The following is a 22,270-nucleotide window of genomic DNA, read 5'->3' on the forward strand; positions in this document are numbered from 1 at the left end:
ATACTGACATATATTCAATAAAATATAAAAACTTCATATCAATGTGTTCCCATTTCCTTCCACTCCATTGTTCTTTTGCTGTTATTTATATTACATCAATATATGTTATAAACCTTAAAATACATTTTTATAAATGTCACTTTAAGCAGTCATATGTTTTTAATAAAGTCAACAAAACCAAAGAAACATATATATATAATTAAAACATAATAATCTATAATTGTTCCATTATATATGGAATATATATAATAAACCAATATTTTATTTTAAAATCAGTAAACAGTATTTTATATCTAACATTTCTTGTGTTCTTTACTTGCTTCATGGATCTGAGGTTTCATCCGAAACCTTCAGGTGAAAGACATTCCTTAGTATTTTTATAGTGCAGGTCACTAGCAAAGAATTCTGTCAGGGTTTGTTTATCAAAAATGCCCCTATTGTGCTTTCATTTTTAAAGGATAGTTTGATTATACATAGAAGGCATGTTTTTTTTTTTCATTCAATTGTTTTGAACATTTTACTTCAAATCCTGTGGATTCCACTGCTTTGGATGAAAAGTCATCTATAAATTACATCCTTCCTTTTCATATTGTCTTTTTTTTTTTCTTCACTGCTTTCAGGACTTTTGCTTTGCTCTGGGTTTTTAGTGGTTTGAATATAGAGTTTTTAGGTGCATTTCTCTTTGTATATATCTTACTTGGGACTTTTTGAGCTTTGTGGATTTGAAAACCAATGTTTTCATCAAATTTGGGGAATTTTTAGGCATTACTACTCTAAATATTTTTTGTGATTTGTATTTTCCTTCTATCTTTCTAGAACTCCAATTATACATATGTTGAAATGTTTGACAATGTTTAATCAATCTCTGTGTCTCTCTTCCCTTTAATTCTTTTTTTTCTGTGCTTTTCAAATTGGATACTTTTTAATTTATCTAATTTTTAAAATCTCAGTTCTTTCTTCTGCCAAGTCAGTGCTACTCATTAACCCATTCAATGAATTTTAGCTGCATTTTTCAGCCTTAGAATTTTGATTTTTTTTTAAAAAAAAACTTTTCCCTTCTCCACTGAAATGTCCTGTTTACTCACTAATAGTATACTTTCTTTAAATTATTAGATCGTAATTGTTTTCTAATTGCTTGAACATATTTATAATAGCTTCTTTTAAGTTAATGACTGCTAATTCAAACTCAAGACCCACTCAAAGTTATTTTTCCTGATTGTGGTCATACTGTCCCATTTATATTTGTGGCTAATAAGTTTTGGCTGAAAACAAGATCGTAGCAACCCTGGATTCTGTTTGTTCCTTAGATTTTTGTTTATTCATTTTGTTTTGTTAGGCAATTAATGTGCTTGCACACAAACTGTGAAATATTTCTTCCTCCTAGTTTAATTTTTTTTTTTTTAACCTGCCTATGTAGGTGCCTCCCTTGGTCCTGTTTATTTTAATTCTCAGCCAGGGATTTAGTCAGAGGTTATGCTCAGTTTTCTCAAACCAATTTGGCTTCAGGCATGTGGTTAAGCTTTCTGTAGTTTAAGGATGCATTTTAAAATGCAGCAGGTTTGAAAGCACCCTTGCTGTTTAGGGGCTTTCTGTAATTTTCCACACAAATGCATAGTCTAACCATCAGTCAGGGACTTGTGCAGACTTTGTTATCCCAGACTTTCTCCAACTATCACCCCTATTATTATAACTTTTCCCTTAAATTTTTGGCTGTTCTGCCGCCCAAACCAAATATACCACAGCTGGCTACTTCTTCTTCTTTTTTTTTCCTTCCTGAAAAACCTGGGGAAATGAGAAGCCCTCCAGGAAAGAAAATCACAAGCATCATTCTGACTCAAAGTAGTAATAAGGTTTTGCAGGCTGTTTTAGAAGCCTAGCAAGAAACATGTGAAGATGCGTGGTCTCCTCATGTTTCGGGAAGAGCTCTGCATGGCACTAACGTGTATGTGGCATGTACTTTCCAAAGGCGCCCGTATCCACAGACGTCCCCACACCACTGTTCGGGCTGCCTTTGTCCTTCTTCTGTTCGGGTATGGAATGTGTATTTAGTTATACTGTTTTCTATCAGCTGTTTTCAGCCTTCTCTCTTTAGAAAGAAACTTTAAAATAAGTTAATACCGTAAGATAAATCGGACTCAATAAGAACATCAGGCACATTAAAAATATTATCATAATTATTCTTGATGTGGTGTTAACCTGAATTTCTGAATTACAATATTTAGAACAATATGTGGCCACACAAGGAAGGCAAAAGTAAAACTAGATTTCCTTAAAGACTTTCTTACATCTTTGTTTCTTTTTTTCTTTCCGTTTAATAATGCAAATATCTGCATCAGAATCACCCAAGGTGATAGTTAAAATTCAGGTTTCTAGACTCCACCTCCATTTACCTGTATCATCATATCCCTAGGTAAAACCCTGAAAACCTGTGTTTTTAAATAAGTTTCCAGAACAATTCTTTTATATGTTGAAATTTGCTAATGAAGGCATTAAAATATCAAAGTATCTATTTAAGAAAATACTATCAGACATTTGCTGTTTTTACTCTTTGACCTATTAATTGCTTTCAAGATTATTTTAAGGAGATAATTAAGATAATTTGAAATGCTACAAGGCCTGAAGATGTACATCATCTCATTATTTATAAATAAAGCTTCAGAAGTAAGTATCCAGCAATTAGAGAATGGCTATAAATATATGATTAAGTAACTCAATGATATATTATAAGCACTAATAGTATATTTATAAAAAAAGCACTATAAAAATAATAAAACAACATAAAATTGTATGTATATCATTATTAAATCTATGTAAAAACGTGAATTGATATAGTTAGACTAGAAAGGAACTGAAAAAATAAACTGTGTCAAGGTGATGACATGATAGATCATTAACAACATTTTTTAATGTTTTGATACTGAAATACTTCAAAAAGAGAAGTTTAGCAAAACCTACTAATAAGTAAATTAGATAATATTGATATTTTAGATTGTATTTAGCCCAAACATGTTTCTGTAATGCTTACTAAGTATCATCTTTTCTTTCCCTGAACTCCTGTAGAATCTATTAAACGTGATATTTCATCAGCACTTGCAGAAAGAAAAAGTCTGGGAATGGCCTTCTGTGGAGGGGAGCAGAGCTTCAGTCTGAGAGCACTGCAAGTGTCTGCCTCCAGAACAGAGAATTCTCAGATCCCTGTGGGTGTGCAGTCAGGTGGTGGGTTGGGTCCAATAGTTATGGGTCTTTGTCTGCCAGGCTAAGGAGTTTGTTTTTTCTCTTAGAGGCCACAAGTTGAAGATGCTTTCCTAAGCAGGGAAATATTTGCACTGGTTTTAAGCACAGTGCGAAGAAGCAATTGAGAGGCAGAGACTGTGACTTTGAATAGGAGGGAGTTGACTCAGTGTCACTGGTTTTTCCTTTACAGCAAAGCCCTGCCATTGCAATATGCAAATATGAGCATGAGTTATTTAAACCATCCCTGCAGAATACTCAGAATACTACTTTCTAAATAGTCAGTTGCGCCAAGGAAGTTGCTATCCCTGTGCCAATTTGGACTTCCTTTCAGATTAGAAATTTCTTGGAAGAAATACCACTTGGGAAGTAAGACTTTGGTTATAAAAAGGAAGAAGAAAGCGAACATCAGCATTTGGTCATGAAGTGGTACTACTTAGTACATGTGAACAGAATTGATTATTTCCAGAGTTTCCAGAATTAGACCTGGCATGTGTCCTGAATTTACGGGTATAACTTTAAAACACCCTTCTGAATTAAACCTTTGTGTAGTTAGTGCAAGTGGACCTGCCTCCGTAGTATCTGTTTGTCCACAGTATTGCAGCCCCGAAGTTACGAACTACGTATTGCTGATACCAAGCACCTGAAACATCAGAATTTGAGATCCATCTTCATTCCGTTTTCCACTCAAAGAGGGGAAAACCTGAATTCTATCCTCAGGCAATCTATAAATACTTACTGAGCAAGTACTATGTGCAAAGAACTGTGCTAGCTGCGATATACAAAGAAGGGATATACAAAGAAGATGCAGATTCTTGGAATCACCCAGACCCAAATATAAGCAAATCTACGTAGCAATCTAGTTGCTTACTAACACTATAAAATCTTATAAATCATTGATAAGGAAAACAACACGAACTCTACATAGGTAAAATCCATACGGATGATCTAGTTCAAAAATAAACTATTAAATGTGTCTAAGTGGTCTTTGGAAAGATTATTGCAACTCTACAGCAAATTCAGCGGGTTTTGTCCCTCTTTTCTGTCTGAATTTTCTTCCCATGTTGCTTCTCTTAAAGCCGGTATTGTGCTTTCTTTTTTATGCACTGCCTAACTCAGACCCAATTGCCGGCTTTCTTTTCTCCTTAATAAAGCGTCAACCCCTCCCTTAGCCATTGTGCTCAGGGTGCCCCACACCCACACGCTCCATGCAAGTCCTGAACTGTGTCACTTAAGTGTCTACGTTTTAAGTCCCCTCCTGGGGGCTGGAAGTGTGTTCTTTGTTCAGCACCATTTAATCTATTGCTCTGCACAATGTACATTCACTGAGCAACATAAATCATAAATAATAGCAGTCAATATCCTTAGGGCGAAGCGCAGGCAAACAGCTTGCCTCTAGTAGCCTGCCCCCAGCGGGGGCTCTGACAACGGCTATCACCTGGACACGAGGGTAGCATTTAGCCCACCTGTGTTTCCCATTATGTGAAGTCATTGAAGGAGACTTATTTTTTTAATAGCAAAATGAGACAACTGAATATTTATCCTTTAAAGCATCTTTTAAAAATCAAAATTACTCTTTAATCCCAATTATGGTTATTAACCAATTAGTTCCTCCACATCTCACTTAAATAATTTATTGCAGAACACACTCAAGGACAATTCTCAAACCGAAGTACTGCTTCAAGTTCACCTAATTACTACAGCATCAGAGCGACACGCGTTCCAGAATAAGAGGCCATCCGTGGATGTGTCTCGGTGCTCTGTGGCTTGGCAGACACCCTCTTTGCCAGGGCGGTTGCATACATAGCTAATACTCATACATGTCTGAGTAAAAAGACAATTCCACAATTCAGGTACAAGAAACATAACACCAAACTAGACTGTAAAAAATGCCAAGTGTAAGTGCCAGAAAAAAATCTCAATAATAGAAATGCTTATCACATGATTCGGGGTAGGAGCTGTGTGAGAGTGTGTGTGTGTGTGTGCGTGTGCGTGTGTGTGAGAATGAACATAGGTTGATGTGGGAGAACTGGCAAGAGTGGGTAAAAAGATCAACACTATTAAAGAAACAAGGACAAGCAGAAAAAAAGGGAGATTTGAAGGACATAGTTATTCACTGTTTCAGCAGTCAAATCATCTTACAGAATAGGAAAATAGATCACCTCTGTATGCTTGCCATCATGTTTTTGATGCATAATCAGAACAAGATATTCATAGATAATAAGGCCATTGTAAACCAGATCTAACCCTTTCAGAGTGTCAAGGAGGGGAATTTATATTTTCCAAAATGTCTTGGAATCCACTTAAAAACATCGGAGCGAGGGACTGAGGAAAGGTGATAACATGTGACAGGCCCTCGTAATATGTTTTGCAAACAAGAAAATTCACCCCTTGCATGGAGCAGAGGTATCCCACACCAAGGCAGAGGGCAGCCTGGACCCAGGTCCCTTTCACCTCCTGACCACTTGACAGGGAATGTGGGGTGTGTGGTGCCAACTGCACACCTCTCCTGGAGAGGCTGGAGGGAGGGAGAGCATGATGTTGTGTCATGGAATAAAAGTAGATTCATACCCATTGAGGGAAAGTACCCTTTTTAGAAAACTTTCCGATTTCCTCAGGAGTTGATTAGTTTTCCTTTTTTTTTTTTTTTTTGGAGACGGAGTCTCACTCTGTCACCCAGGCTGGAGTGCGGTGGCGCAATCTCGGCTCACTGCAACCTCCGCCTCCCAGGTTCAAGCAATTCTCCTGCCTCAGCCTCCTGAGTAGCAGAGACTACAGGCACACGCTGCCACGCCCGGCTAATTTTTTTGTAATTTTAGTAGAGATGGGGTTTCACTGTGTTGCCCAGGCTGGTTTCGAACTCCTGAGCTCAGGCAATCCACCTGCCTCGGCCTCCCAAAGTGCTAGGATTAGAGGCCTGAGCCACCGCGCCCAGCCTAGTTTCACTTTTCTAAAATGGTATTGATGAACTTCCTTGTTCATTACTGTCTATACAATTGACCTAAGAAGACCCAAGTGTAACCATATTTACATAAATGTAGCACAATCTGCATTTCATTTTGAGAGATGATGTAGACACAAGCTTTCACATAAAAACGCCTCTTGTCACAGAGGAAGGTATGCCAAAATTTATTGAGACCTTGAAAGTTGTGTATTAAAAAAAGTGTGTGAATGTGTGAATTTTACACTGAATACTCTCTAGGAATCAGAATGAATATTGCTTGTCTAAACTGATTCACGTGAGCAAGGTTATCACGCAAAGTCAAGAATTCTGAACTCCAGTGAGCCCAAAAAAATTGGTTTTAGAAATCAAAGTTTTGAGAGGATTATTAAATTCATCAAATTATTTTGTTTTATATGAACTTAGTTTGGGGGATCTTTTATTTAAAAATTACCTCTGTAAGCGAAACTATAAAACCCTAAGTGTACAGCATATGGCGCAATCGATTTTCACAAACAGAGCACACCTGTATTCACCAGAACCCTAATCAAGAAGCAGAGGACAGCCAGGATCCGGGAAGCCACCCTCCGTGGTGTAGTCTCTTCAGTTACTACCTCCTCCAAGAGTAACCGCCGTCCTGACCACAAGACTGTAGGTAAATTTTGCCAGTTTCTGGAATTCGTAGAATAAACTGAGGCCGTGCACTCTCCTGTCGGACATTTGCTGCTGAGATGCATCCACATCGTTGCAGGAAGTTGTGGTCCATTCATCATCATTGCTTGAGATGTGTGGCTCTGTCATAATTTCTGGACCCACCGTACAGGTGTTGGGTACTTGGATAGTTTGCAGTTTTGAGCTATGATAAAGAGTGCTGCTAACAATATTGTGGACACCGACCTAGCTCTTTTCCAAAGTTTTAACAATTTGTACTCCCACTAGAAATGAACCAGAGCTCTGGTGGTTCCATGCCTTCTACATAACGCAGCATGGAAAGGCTTGCTTCATCTTAGCTGGGCATACAGCAATGCCACACCAAAAATGTAATTTGCATGTTCCTGGTGACAAGGGAAGTTCAACATCTTTGAATATATTTATTGGCCATCTTCACATGCTTTTATGAAATAGCTATTTAACTTGCTTTGCTATTTTTTATTGGGTTTTGTTTGCTTTTTTTTGTATCAATTCGTTCAAGTTCTTTGTATATCTGTGTGTGAATCTTTTGTTGGATGGATGCATTGCAAATATCTAACTCTATGGCTTGTCTTTTCACTCTTTTAATGCCTATTGATAAAAAGAAGTACTTAATCTTATTATAGTCAAAATGTATTAATATTTTGTTCATAGCTTTGTTCTATTTAAGAAATGTTTGCTTACTCCAAAGCATAGGGATGATCTATGTATTCTAAAAGCTTTATTGTTTCATTTTTTACATTTAGATCTGCAGCTCATCTGGTTTGTTTCTGTGAATTGGTGCAGTGAATGTTCCGCTTTTTGCTGTTTACTCAGCCCAATTTATTAAAATGACTCCTGCCTGTCCACATTCTGCAGTTCACAGTTCTCATCAACCAGGTGACTTTTGTGTGTGGGATGATTCTACACTCTGTTCTATTCTATTGGTCTGTTTCTCTATCTGACTCTTCTGTCTTAATTACTGCAGCTTTAGATCGGATCTGAATATCTGGTAGCTTCAGTAACTTAGCTCTATTCTTGTTCTTCAAGATTGCCTTGACCATTTGCATTGCCACAGGAATTTTAGGAACAATTTTTCAACAGTCTGTAAAAAAGCCTGCTAGCATTTTAATTGTAATTGCATCATATGTACAGATTGTTGGGAGAAAAATTGAAATTAATATAGTATTTATTTTTAAGCTATAAGCATAATATACCTCTCTGTATATTTAGGTATTTAATTTCTTTTTTTCTTATTTACTTATTTATTTAAATTATTTTTTTCAAGACGGAGTCTCGTTCTATTGCTCAGGCTATAGTACAGTGGCACAATCTTTGTTCACTGCAATCTTTGCCTCTTGGGTTCAAGTGCTTCTCCTGCCTCAGCCTCCTGAGTAGCTGGGACTACAGGTGTGCACCACCACACCTAGCTAATTTTTGTATTTTTAGTAGAGAAGGAATTTTACCATGTTGACCAGTCTGGTCCTGAACTCTCAACCTCAGATGATCCAGCAGCCTCGGCCTCCCAAAGTGCTGGGATTATAGGCATGAGCCACCGCACCTGGCCAATTTTTAAAAATAAAAATTATATACATGTGGGATGTACAACATGATGTTTGAAAATATGTAGATACTGTGTAATTGCTAAATGAAGCTATTAACGTATGCATTACCTCACATATTTATTATTTTTTTGTGCTGAGAACACTTAATCTTCTCTCAGCAATTTTCAAGTGCACAATACACTGTTATTAAGTAGAATCACCATGCTGTACAATAGGTCTCTTGAACTTACCTCTCCTGTCTAACAGAAACTTGACACCCCTTGACCAACATCTCCCCACTCCCCTTCCCACCAGCTCCTGACAACCACTATTCTCCTGCCTGTTTCTAGGAGTTCACCTTTTTTAGCTTCCACATATAAGCGACCTTACCTCGTACTTGTCTTTCTGCGCCTGGCATATTTAACCTAACATAATGCCCTCCAGGTTTCTGTAGCTATAAATGACAGGATTTCCTTCTCTTTTAAGGCTCAATGTTGCTTTTATGCCACATTTTCCTTATCTATTCATCCATCGATGAACTCTTGGATTTTCCATATCTATTAATCCGTCAATGAACCCTTGGATTGATTCCATATCTTGGGTGTTGTGAATAGTGCTTCCATGGGCACAGGACTGCAGATATCTCTTTGTCTTACTGATTGAATTTCCTTTGGTTATATACCCAGCAGTGGAACTGCTTTCATTAATGTTGCATAGTTTTCAGTGTAGAGGTCTTACGCACTTTTGTTTGATTTCTTTTTTATATATTCTATGTGTGTTGTTTTGCTACTATAAATGTTTTTTAATTTTTATTTGGTTACATGGAAATTTGACTTTTTAATTGTAATAGCTTACAGAAACGTTTGGAATTTCTAAACATATAATGATGTCATTTGCAGAGTAATGTCATTTCAATACAATAAATATATCACCTTTATTCTAGTTATAGAATGTTAAAAAATATAAGACATGTTGAGTTCACTCCCCCACCCCTCTATATTTCCTTTGAGAAACTCTTCTTTCTGCTGAAAATACAGAGAACACACAGGGGATCAAAACTCTAAGTATATATGGCGTAGAAGAGAACAACAGAAAATAAACAAAACAGGTAATTATTTATTACGTGAAAACAGGACTTTCCCTTTCTATTGACAATCTATGAATATGGTTAATTACAAATGTAGTAAGTGTTTATAGGTGAAATCAACGATGCGTAACTTGACTGAGAATTGCATGTTATCAATTTTTGCCTTTGTAAATTACTTTGGATATCCATAAAATGATTATTTAAGGAATTTATTGCATGTAAAACCTGTCCTGTTTCTCATATATGAACAAAGTCACTAATAACTTCACAGTCATTCTTCTTATTAATTAAAATGTCATTTTGGTCTTTTTGAGGTGAGGCAATATGAAGAGGAACCCATGGGAATAAAAGATATATTATGTTGCACTTTTCTCAGAAAATGGTTTAATATAGCTCATATTTGGAGCCTATGAATGCATTATGGGACTGTAGTCACAGTAAACATAAGCAGAAAATGTTGAATTTAAATAAAAAATCACTACTTTCAAGTATCTCTTAAGCCTCCGATTTTTGTCACCAGACGAGAATATTTAAATGGGCTGGCACCTCTGGATTATTTTGGCTGGTGATGCGTATGACAATCATTCTGTTCCGCGTTTCGTGCAAGGAGACCCTTCGGTGGAGAACGTGAGCATCGTGCCCCAGGGCCTTTACTCCTTGCACAGGACCGAGGGTTCCTGGCAGGGCAAAATGATGTAGAGGAGCCGCTCGTCCTGGTTCCTTTATAAAACCATCAGATGTTGCTTTTTGTAAAACCATGAGATCTCTTGAGGCATATTCGCTGTCATGAGAACAGCACGGGAAAGACCCGCCCCCGTGATTCAGTCACTTCCCGCGGGTCCCGTTCATGACACGGCGGAGAGAGGCCCCTCGTCCTGTGCCTCTATCTAGAATTCTGACAAGCCTTTTTCAAGGGAAGCTGGTAGCTAGAAAGGAGGAGGAAAGAGACAGAAAAGGCAAAGAATGTTGGAGGCAGAAACAGGGATACTAAGGGAAAATTAGAATTAAACTTATAAGTAGGTGAATAGAATGGTGACGCCTTCAAACGAATGAGGCATATTTTTTTCTTCCCTCTTTCCTATAGTTTTACCAACTTCATGCTGAAGTATATTCCAACACCACAGCTAGCCATGTGTGGGCAAATGGTAGAAAACGAGGTCAGTCAAAAACAAAGAGAACAATAATTTGGACAAATATAACAAAAGAAATAAAAAGTAGTCAAATTTGTCACAACAGGTAAGGCCCTACCATGCCTCACCTCCGGGCTCAGAGTTGCCTTCTTTGGCATTTTCCAGGGGCTGCCTCTGGGAGGGTTGTTGTAAAAGGCTGTGAACTTCAAAATAAAATACATTCGGGAAAAATATAAAATGTTATTTTTGTGTCCATAAAAATAACTAGACCTGTGAGACATAAGGGAAATTTCCTGTTTTCCAGAGAGAATATCAAAACAAGGATTATTTATTGGCTATGAGTCAATGAACGATGGCTCTCCCATCCACTTTGAGCTAATATCTGGTGTCAGTCTTCATCCGATGAGATGTCAATGGGAGACCCAATAGCAAGGCATGGGATGGTCACAAAAAGAAGAGGAGGACTAGAACCTGGAGGAGGGTGGACACAGGGAAGTGTGGCATCGTGAGGAAAAGGGCTGGACTGATCTGTGTAACCCTGGAGGGGAGAATCAGGATGTATTAGTCTGTTCTCATGCTGCAAATAAAGACATACCCCAGAGTGGGTAATTTAGAAAGAAAAGAGGTTTAATGGACTCACAATTCCACATGGCTGGGGAGGCCTCACAATCATGGTGGAAGGCAAATGAGGAGCAAAGTCTTACATGGTGGAAGGCAAGAGGGCATGTGCAGGGGAACTATTCTTTATAAAACCATCAGATCTTGTGAGGCCTTTCACTATCATGGGAACAGCTCGGGAAAGACTAGCCGCCATGATTCAGTTACCACCCTCAGATCCCTCCCAGCACACTTGGGGATTATGGGAGTTGCAATTCAAGATGAGATTTGGGTGGAGACACAGCCAAACCATGTCATGGGACAAATTGCCATAGGACAGCAGCATGTACCTCAAGAAAGGAGCAGCATAATTTAATCAAAGGCTTGCAAAGTGGGAGTGAGAAGTCATGCGGGGAGAGGAGCACAGAGGTGCATGAAGTTACAATAACAATCAAAGTACCGAATAGATACTGGAATAGGTCAGTGTTGAGGTCCTGCAGAACCAAGACCCCAGGACTCCTGGGGCACCAGCGAAGAGGGTTTAGATGGGCTTTGCTGTCCTAACCCTGGAAACTCTTCTAGGCTGTTTTATAAATGCACAGAATGTGCCTAGATGGTCAGGTTCACGTTTACTTATAAGTTTTCTTCTGTTCTAAATTATAACGCAACATATGTGCTAAAACGATCACTATAAAAATTATACCTATTTTTCCATCAGTTACCATTACTGGCCTGAAAGTTTCCATGCTTTAGTGTCTTCTGTCATTTTGGATACATTTCTTTAAAACTTGAAAAAAACACTATGTATTTTGTCACCTCAAAATTTAGAAACACACAACCCAAAGACACATGCATCCTCCCACACCTCAATTTCTGGTGTAATTGCTGTTGGTTCACAGACCTCTAGAGCAGTGTGAATCCAAATTTCACTACTCTGCATCAGAGTATTTTATATTTTACTTATAAATATGAGTTACTTGACTAGAGGTGAGAGGAAAAGAAAGGTAAAGTCAAAGAGCTACCGGACACCACCAAACGACCAGAGCCCCAGTGAAAGGCCCATGAGCAATTGCATTTCACAGGACTTCTCTGAGGCCCCGATTTTGTACAAGGTGACATTCGAATTTGCTTCTTTTCTGGTTTAGTCAAAACGTTTGTTTTTACACTGTGTCTAAGCAACCCTGACTTTTTGTGGGGTATTGAAAAGAGCACTAGGCAGGGAGGCAGGAGGCCAGCTCCCGTTCCAGATCTAATGCTGCCCACCTGTGTGACTGTCCCCTGTGAAGCTGTGAGCCAGTCAATGGTAAATGATCTGGGGGCTTGGTTCTAGCTCCAGGTCTCACGCTGTCCACTTCTGAACCTGGGCGAGTTCCTTCCCTGTAAAGTGATGAGTGAGTAAGTTGCCTTTGAGACATGTTCCATGTTGGAAGTCAGAGGAACTCATGCCCTTCTGCTAGGTTTCCTCCAGGTTGAATATAAGGGCTTCCAAAGCTCCAGCTCAACATGTTTTCTGTCCACAGTAGTTTCTTCTTGTATGTTACTATAGAAAACTGTTTAATCTCAGGTGAACTTCTTCATTGTCCTCAACTAGTACAAGAGGAGAACTTCCTTCCAGCATTCGATGTGATGGTTAACTAAGAAAATAAATGTAAAGTATTGATCACGGTGTCTGGCATGTACAAAACTCTCAGCAGACAGATTTTAAGCCTGGACTTTTTTCTTGTAGGAGGAATGTTCAGAAAGGAAAAGAATTCATCAGAAACACCTTTCTTTTAGCATGTGTCATCTTATATGTTCTAAGATGCTAAGGAGATTGGAGGCATGTGCATATGAATATCATATGCTTGTATATTTTGAATATAAACACGTATTTGCATGTATGTGTGTCCATGTCTAGATGCATGTGTATTATGTGTGTATTTATGTGTGCATATAGGTATTTATATACTTTTTCCACACCCATTGTTCTTGGCCTCTATTGTTTTGTAATCTGCACTTTTGAATTCTGGGCAACTGGGCCTTTTTCACTTCTGCCTGTTGCCCATCCAAACAATAAACAAATAAAATGACTTAAAGCTCTTAAGCTGAACTTCACTTATTTCATGAAGCCGGTAATCTAGATGTGATATCAACCTAGGGCATCTCAGTGGAGTTGCTCTCCATCCCACCTTCCACAAAGCAGTAGCACCAGCTTGCGCACTGGCTAACACAATGACATCATTCTTAGCTGGAAATTTTGATAGCTCCTGGCTGTCACAAAGAAAATCAAGTTGAAACGTCTTGGCAGGGAATGTCAGGCCATCCATGACTCAACCTCTCTGTGAAGGTTAATTTTTGTGTCAACTTGACTGGGCTGTGGGTGCCCAGATGTTTACTCAAACATTATTCTGGTTGTTTCTGTGAAGATGTTTTCTGATGAAATTAACATTTGAATCAGTAGACTTGGAAACACTGATTTCCCTCTCTATCATAGGTGGGCCTCATCCAATCCATTGAAGGCCCGAATAGGACAAAAAGGCCCTCTCTGGAGTAGGAGATAATTTTTCCTGCTTGTCAACTTTCCAAACTGGGACATTGGCTCTTTTCTTTTCTTTTCTTTTTTCTTTTCTTTTCCTTTCCTTTCCTTTCCTTTCTTTCCCTTTCCTTTCCTTTCCTTTCCTTTCCTTTCCTTTCCTTTCCTTTCCTTTCCTTTCTTTTCCTTTTCTCTTCTCTTCTTCTTTTCTTTTCTTTATCTTTATCTTTCTTTATCTTTATCTTTATCTTTTTCTTTTTCTTTTGGACTCAAACTAAAGCGTTTGGCCTTCCTGGGTTGGTACTACACATCAGATCTCCTGGGTCTCCAACGTGCTGACTCACCCTGTGGATCCTAGGACTTCCAGCCGTGATAATCACGTGAGCCAATTACATATAATAAATCTCCTTATTCAACACACACACACACACACACACACGTTTCTTTCTGCAGAACCCTGGCTGATACACCCTTCACTCTCATTAATCAGCACCTCTGCCCTGAACTCGTCATTGCAGTCAACCACATATAAGCAGATTCTGGAAGATACCTTGTGGCCCCTTCTTTGCTCACCCTTGGCTTTGCCCCAAGATGGCCAGATTAGCTTCCGAATCCAGCTCAGACGGTCCTCTGCCTTGCGAAGTCGCCTTGGAATCCACCCCACTCCCACTACTCTGTGCCTTGACCATACCTTTACTGATGCACCTTCCAACTCTGATGATTTTTGTATGACTATTGCTTTCATTAGGCTATCCACCGAACATAGTGCCCAGAACCTAGTGGGCATTTCATTTGTGAGATGAATCCCTAAAAGACAGCTCCTTGGGAGACAGACTCCTGTCTGATTTATCTTTGTATGGTTTGATATCTTTTAGTACGTGCACAATTTACATCTAATGACATCGTGCTATAATTTAGAATGATCTGTCCCACAAAAGGCAATGACTTATTTAATTATTATTATTATTATTATTATTATTATTATTATTATTATTTTGAGATGGAGTCTGTCTCTGTTGCCCAGGCTAGAGTGCAGTGGTGCAATCTGGGCTGACTGAAGCCTCTGCCTCCTGGGTTCAATAAATTCTCCTGCCTTAGCCTCCTGAGTACTGGGGACTACAGGAACATGCTGCCATGCCCAGCTAACTTTTTGTGTTTTTAGTAGAGACAGGTTTCACTATGTTGGCCAGGTTGGTCTTGATCTCCTGACCTTGTGATCTGTCCGCCTCAGCCTCCCAAAGTGCTGGGATTACAGACATGAGCCACCGTGCCCGGCTTAATTATTTTTAAGATACATATCTTATATCTTCCTGTTAATTGTAACCCCACTGGCAGCATAAACCCTATGACCAAAGTACCCCACACAGTTGACTCAGTGTTAGCCCTATGATGGGACTAAATATGTGTTGGTTGATTGATTTTGGTTCTTTGAGAAATTGTTCTGCAATGATTTTGATGAGTCAGTGTAAGTAGTTAACATCAGCTACCAATTCAATCATTTCTAAATTCTTACTAGCCTTAGAAGCCTCCTAATTTCTGTTGTTTAAAAACATCAAGCTTTACACTCACCTCTAAAAATATTAACAAGTTATGGAAACACTCGACATATTTACCAAATATGTGAAATAAAATGTCTTTTATTTATTTGTGGACTCTTTTTTGGTTTCAAATGTGAGAAAATACGCACAGGGGAGATGATGGATGAGTTTATGTCAGGTGTTAGGATTCTGATGGTTTATCTACACAATTTCCTCCATAATTTCCTGAAACTGTAAAAACTAGTACTTTCCCTCAACATTCTAGGTATTGTTATTATCTTGAAGGACAGAAGGTGAATAAAATATCAGTTCTGCTCTGCTCTTGCTCTAAGACTGGAAAGGTAATTCTGATTCAAAATATCTAGACAAGAGGATTTGCTTGGCAACTTACAGTGGCAGCAAAAGCAAGGACTCACTGATACACATGAACTCATCATTTATAAGTAGAATATCCTTCCTACATGGCAAAAAGCATTTCTAACTGAATAAGATGACCTTTTCTCGGGAAGCTTTCTACAGTTTTGCTCCTAAGTGAGGAGATACAGGACATTCCCCTTCATTAGCATCTTGGGGATGAAAAATGATTTTTTTTCTTATTCCTTTTTATTGTTCTGGCTGGTACTAAGGTAATTCTGCAGAAATCCCAATGCCAAATAACTAGTATTGTCAGGTGCCGCAAAAGAATGCTTTTTAGGTTTGTCAGTATCTCAATCCCATGGCACAGTTGCTGCTCCTGGGATGGGGGCACTCTGCAAGCACAGCTGCAGGGCGGACCCTCTGGATCCGGCTCCATGGAGTCTCATCCTTCCGGAAAACCTGGCTGAAGAGTAAGTGGGAACAGGAACATAGAGAAAATCATTTTGCCTGTCTTGTAACTCCCCATCTAATTCTAGCTAGAGATGATTGAGAGAATAGACTATATCCAAACATTAATCAACTCTGAAGATTAATTCCTGTGGTTGGATATAAAGGGCTCTATTGCGGCATTAAAACCTAATGCCTCCACAAACCTTCAAGCAGTTAGACATCTGCACAATTCTTTCAACCTCATGACCATTTATGTGAAAATGATGCAACAAAATGGTGAAAGGAGAAAATGCAGTTACTTCCCACGTATTTCCTCAACTGAGACAAGGAAAATTGTCAGACATGTTCATTGAAGTGTTAATCACACACCTTGCATAGAGGAGGGGATCATTATGGGTTAAGGTATAAATCTGTAAAAGAGTCATATGATGCTAGGTTACCTCAGTTTCGCAAGACAGTTTTGGGAGTCCATGCAGTCCATTCATTTCTTCATTCATCTGATGAGAAAATATGTATGTGTTTCCACTGTGTGTCAGGCATCATCATAGGTACTAGAGTCACGCATGCAAATAAAACACAATCTCCGGGTAATGGTATTTAAAGTACCAAAGGAAAACAGAGATGCATACACAGATATGCATAACCAAAGTGTTGCAGTAAAAGACCATACAGGATGGAATGAGAACACAGAAGAACTAGAGGGAGGAGGCAGGGTTTCCGGGGAAAAATTTGTCAGATGTCCTAGTCAGGTGGGAGGAGAGACACACGCCCAAGCAGAGTGGGTGGGGTAGCAAAGGCATGAACATGTTACATGCTTTTCTTGGATTCTTTCTGCAGTTTCAAATGCTTTCTGAATGACCTGCAGAAAGGGACTTATTTTGCTAGGTGAGATCCAATAACTTGATAAGTGCAAACTTTTAAAAATGTGAATGAGTTTCAGACAACTAAATTTAATTTCTATGTTTTCAGGTCAATAGTGTCTAGAGTGCTTGCATGTACTATGACCAACGGAACATGCTTATATTCTGAAATACCATAAATTATTAATACGATTAGATACTTTAAAAGTAATTTGAATTTATTAGATGGTTGGCTGTAGCATAGCCTACCTGACACAGTTTAATATAACTCTCAGCCGTAAATTCTGTACTGTTAATTGGGATTTGGATCCATGTGAAGAAGAGGTTTGCTAACTTGTGCTGATCAAAATGTTTTCCACTGGAGAGGGTATGTACTGCATTCTCGATGTTCCAAGAGGATTGAGTATTAACTTGAGAAAAAGATTGCCAACAAGGGCTGTGACTGGTACACAGCATAAGGCACACCTGGCTGGAACAGATGCAGTTACGAGACTTCTTGACTCTTCAGAAAAGAACAAGGACTTCTCTACCAGTTGCACAAATTTTATTCTATGAATACTTGTCCTTCACAGATAAGCTCTCGATGTCTCTATATGATTCAGCATTTTCAGGCTAAGTATACTCATGAAACCACAGATATATTGATTACCATGAAAATATGCCCAATGTTTACAACAGCATCATGGTGACCACGAGATCCCTAAGGCAACATCCAGAGTTCTCTCCTTCATCTTATGGTGATTCCAAGTCTAAATGCTCTTTCCAACAGGCGATGAAGATTTCCAGTGGAAGTTTCTGTTCAAGGAATACAATGTGTAACACATTGAACAGAACCGGTAAGATCTGCAGAGATTTCAAGAATGAGCTTCTGAAATCTATAGAAAATTCTAAACATTTGGCTTAAAATTTTTCTCCATATTTAATTTACAGTTTGTGCCATTCCAATGACAAGGTGTGCTTTCTAAAAACAGGTGTCATAGATGCTTCTTGATACTCTCTTCCTTGCTGATTACTGTTCTAGGGTCTTGGCAGACAATAATTATCTGCTAGGTCGATGAATGAATCAAATATATCCATGCTCATTGGAGAATGAGTGATGTTAATAGACCATGAAATTTGATTGACATGTGACCATTCTCCTTCAAAATGAGAAGTGGATTCACTTGATGAGGACAAGGAGGATCAGAGGAAGACATCTCATGACATGCAGGTAACTAGAAAATAATCCTGTAGCAATCCTGTGGCTAAGGGACCAAAGAAGGTAACCCTAGGGATATTAATTTCACAGTTCTCTTCTTTCTTTCAGATAACCAGTGAATAGAAAACATATGGAATTTTGTTACTTTTGTTTTGAGTAAATCCTTGGTAGGAGAAAGCATCATCAAAATAAGTCACACGTCTGAGTCTTGACTAGTCAGCTATTCACAGAACACGGGTATGGGAGAGTAACATGAGGGTTCCCTGAGGCTCTTGGCTCCATGAGTGTTGAATGCTTCACTGTACCCACAATTACCAATTGTTCACGAGTTTGAATAGAGAAGGTGATGTGGTCAGGCTCTGTGTCCCCACTGAAATCTCATCTTGACTTGTAATCTGAATTGTAGTAATCCCCACATATTGGGGGAGAGATCTTGTGGGAGGTGATTAGATTATAGGGGCAGTTCTGCCATGCTGTTCTCATGGTAGTGAGTGAGTTCTCACGAGATCTGATGGTTTTATAAGGGTTTTTCCCCCACTTCGCTCGGCACTTTTTCTTGCTGCCACTGTGTAAAGGACATGTTTGCTTCCCTTTCAGCCATGATTGTAAGTTTCCTGGGGCCTCCCTAGTCCTGCAGAACTGTGAGTCAATTAAACCTCTTTCCTTTATAAATCACCCAGTCTCAGGCAGTTCTTTACAGCAGCATGAGAACTGACTAAGACAGTAGGTTTGTGAGACAGTTCTCAACAAATGCAAGCAAGGTGTCAGCTTTCATCATGGATGTATGTTAGTTTCCTAGGACTGTCATAATAAGCACCAGTTGGGTGGCTTGACAGGACAAATGTTTTTTCTTCCACCTTACTGGGGGTCAGAAGTCAAAAATCAAGGTTGTATTTGTTCGTTTTCATGCTACTGCTGAAGACATACCTGAAACTGGGAACAGAAAAAGGTTTAATTGGACTCACAGTTCCACATGGCTGGGGAGGCCTCAGAATCATGGCGGGAGGTGAAAGGCACTTCTTACATGGCAGCAGTAAGAGAAAAATGAGGAGGGAGAGAAAGTGGAAACCCCTGATATACCTATTAGATCTCAAGAGACTAACTCACTATCACGAGACTAGCACGTGGAAGACCAGCCTGCATGATTCAATCACCTCCCCCTGGGTCCCTCGCACATGTGAAAATTCTGCAAGACACAACTTGAGTTGAGATTTGGGGGTGGCGGAACACAGCCAAACAATCATTCCACCCCTGCCCCCTCCAAATCTCATGTCCTCACATTTCAAAACCAATCATGCCTTCCCAATAGTCCCCCAAAGTCTTAACTCATTTCAGCATTAACCCAAAAGTCCACAGTCCAAAGTCTCATCCGAGACAAGGCAAGTCCCTTCCACCTATGAGCCTGTAAAATCAAAAGTAAGCTAGTTACTTCCTAGATACAATTCGGGTACAGGTATTGGGTAAACACAGCCTTTACAAATGGGATACATTGGTCAAGACAAAGGGGGTTACAGGGCCCATGACAGTCCAAAATCCAGGGGACAGTCAAATTCTGAAGCTCCAGAATGATCCTCTTCGACTCCATGTTTCACATCCAGGTCATGCTGATGAAAAGGTAGGTTCTCACGGTCTTGGGCAGCTCCACCCCTGTGGCTTTGCAGGGTACGGCCTTACTCACGGCTGCTTTCACTGTTTGGTGTTGAGTGTCTACAGCTTTTCCAGGCACACGGTGCAAGCTGTTGGTGGATCTACCATTCTGGGGTCTGGAGGGTGGTGGCCCACTTCTCACAGCTCCACTGGGCAGTGCCCCAGTAGAGACTCTGTGTGGGGGCTCCAACCCCACATATCCCTTCCACACTGCCCTAGCAGAGGTTCTCCATGAGGGCCCCGCTCCTGCAGCTAACTTTTGCCTGGGTATCCAGGCATTTCCATACATCTTCTGAAATCTAGGCAGAGATTCCCAGACCTCAATTCTTGACTTCTGTGTACTGGCAGGCTCAATACCACGTGGAAGATGCCAAGGCTTGGGGCTTCCTCCATTTGGAGCCACGGCTCGAGCTCTACCTTGGCCCCTTTTAGCCAATGGTTGTAGTGGCTGGGATGCAGGACACCAAGTCCCTAGGCTGCACACAGCATGAGGACCCTGGGCCCAGCCCATGAAACCACTTTTTCCTCCTGGGCCTTGGGCCTATGATGGGAGGGGCTGCTGTGAGGTCTTAGTTATGGCCTGGAGATATTTTTCCCATGGTCTTGGGGATTAATATTAGGCTCCTTGCAACTTATACAAATTTCTACAGCTGGCTTGAATTTCTCCTCAAAAATGTTTTTTTTTCCTTTTCTACTGCATTGTCAGGCTGCAAATTTTCTGAATTTTTATACTCTGTTTCCCTTTTAAAATGTAATGCTTTTAACAGCACCCAAGTCACCTTTTAAATGCTTTGCTGCTTAGAAATTTCTTCCACCAGATACCCTAAATCATTTCTCTCAAGTTCAAAGTTCCACAAATCTCTAGAGCAGGGGCAAAATGCTGCCAATATCTTTTCTAAAACATAACAAGAGTCAGTTTTGCTCCAGTTCTCAACAAGTTCTTCATCTACATCTGAGACCACCTCAGCCTGGACCTTATTGTCCATATCACTATCAGCATTTTGGGCAAAACCATTCGACAAGTCTCTAGGAAGTTCCAAACTTTCCCACATTTTTCTGTCTTCTTCTGAGCCCTCCAAACTGTGCCAACCTCTGCCTGCTACCCAGTTCCAAAATCGCTTCCACATTTTCGGATATCTTTTCAGCAGCGCCCACTCTACTGGTACCAATTTACTGTATTGGTTCATTTTCACACTCCTGGTAAAGACATAGTTGAAACAGGGAACAAAAAGAGGTTTAATGGGACTTACAGTTCCAAATGACTGGGGAGGCCTCAGAATCATGGCAGGAGGTGAAAGGCACTTCTTGCATGGCAACAGCAAGAGAAAAATGAGGAAACAAAAGTGGAAACCCCTGATAAACCCATGAGATCTTGTGAGACTTATTCACTATCAAGAGAATGGCAGGGGAAAGACTGGCCCCCATCATTCAATTACCTCTCCCTGGGTCGCTCCCACAACATGTGGGAATTCTGGGAGATACAGTTCAAGTTGAGGTTTGGGTGGAGACACAGCCAAGCCACACAAAAGGTGCCTGCAGTTAAGGTCCTTTGGAAGGCTCTGAGGGAGAACCTGTTTCCTGTCCCTCTCCTGGCTCCTCGTGGTGGCAGACAGCCCCCCACTTCCCTTGGCTTGCAGATGCATCACTCCAGTCTCTGCCTCCATCTTCCCATGGTGATCCCCCTTTGGTGTCTGGGTCTCTTCTCTTCTTATAAGGACACTAGTTACATGGGATTAGGGACTAGCCTAACCACCTCATCTTAACTTGATTATACCTGCAAAGACCCTATTTCCAAATAAGGTCACATTAAAAAACACTGGGGGTTAGGACTTCAACATGTCATTTCTGGGACACAGATTCACTGGTAGTCTTGTCCACCAGACATTGGGATTCAGGGTGAGATACAAACAGGTCTCACTGCTCGCCAGCCTCAACTGGGCTGGGCTTTCCTTCAGAATGATAGTCCATGATTGCTAGAAGCAGTGCTCTGGAGTGGTTCTCTGATGAAGAAGCACACTATGTTCTCTCTTTTATTGGTGGGGGACGTGTTCTGCATCTCATCTGGTGGTGGCTACACGTGTAAAACTTCAACAAGCTGTACACTTATGGTTTGGTATTTTACTCCACATCACTGACACCTCAAAGATGTTTATAAAATGATGCTGGGCCTACACTAGCACATATTTTCTGTGGCGTTTATACTACAGGAATCTGTACATGCCCTGATCTGACAGTAAGCCACATCACTTTCTGACTTACACAATATCTTATGTTCATATGTAGTAATCATATCCTTGAATTAATTATATACATACCAGCAATGTTCTTTTTTCCCTACATTATTCATATAGTAATTTTATTTACTTCATTCGTTCATTATTTGATTCATTATATGAGAGTTTACTATGCCCCAGATATTGTAGAAATTGCTGCAGAGGCAAAGATGACTCATACCTAGTGCCTGCCTTTGAAACACTCTGTAGTCACAGAGTCAGAGGAGAAGCAGACA

This window comes from Papio anubis, chromosome 14 (assembly GCF_008728515.1).
Source record: "Papio anubis isolate 15944 chromosome 14, Panubis1.0, whole genome shotgun sequence".
Lineage (NCBI taxonomy): Eukaryota > Metazoa > Chordata > Mammalia > Primates > Cercopithecidae > Papio > Papio anubis.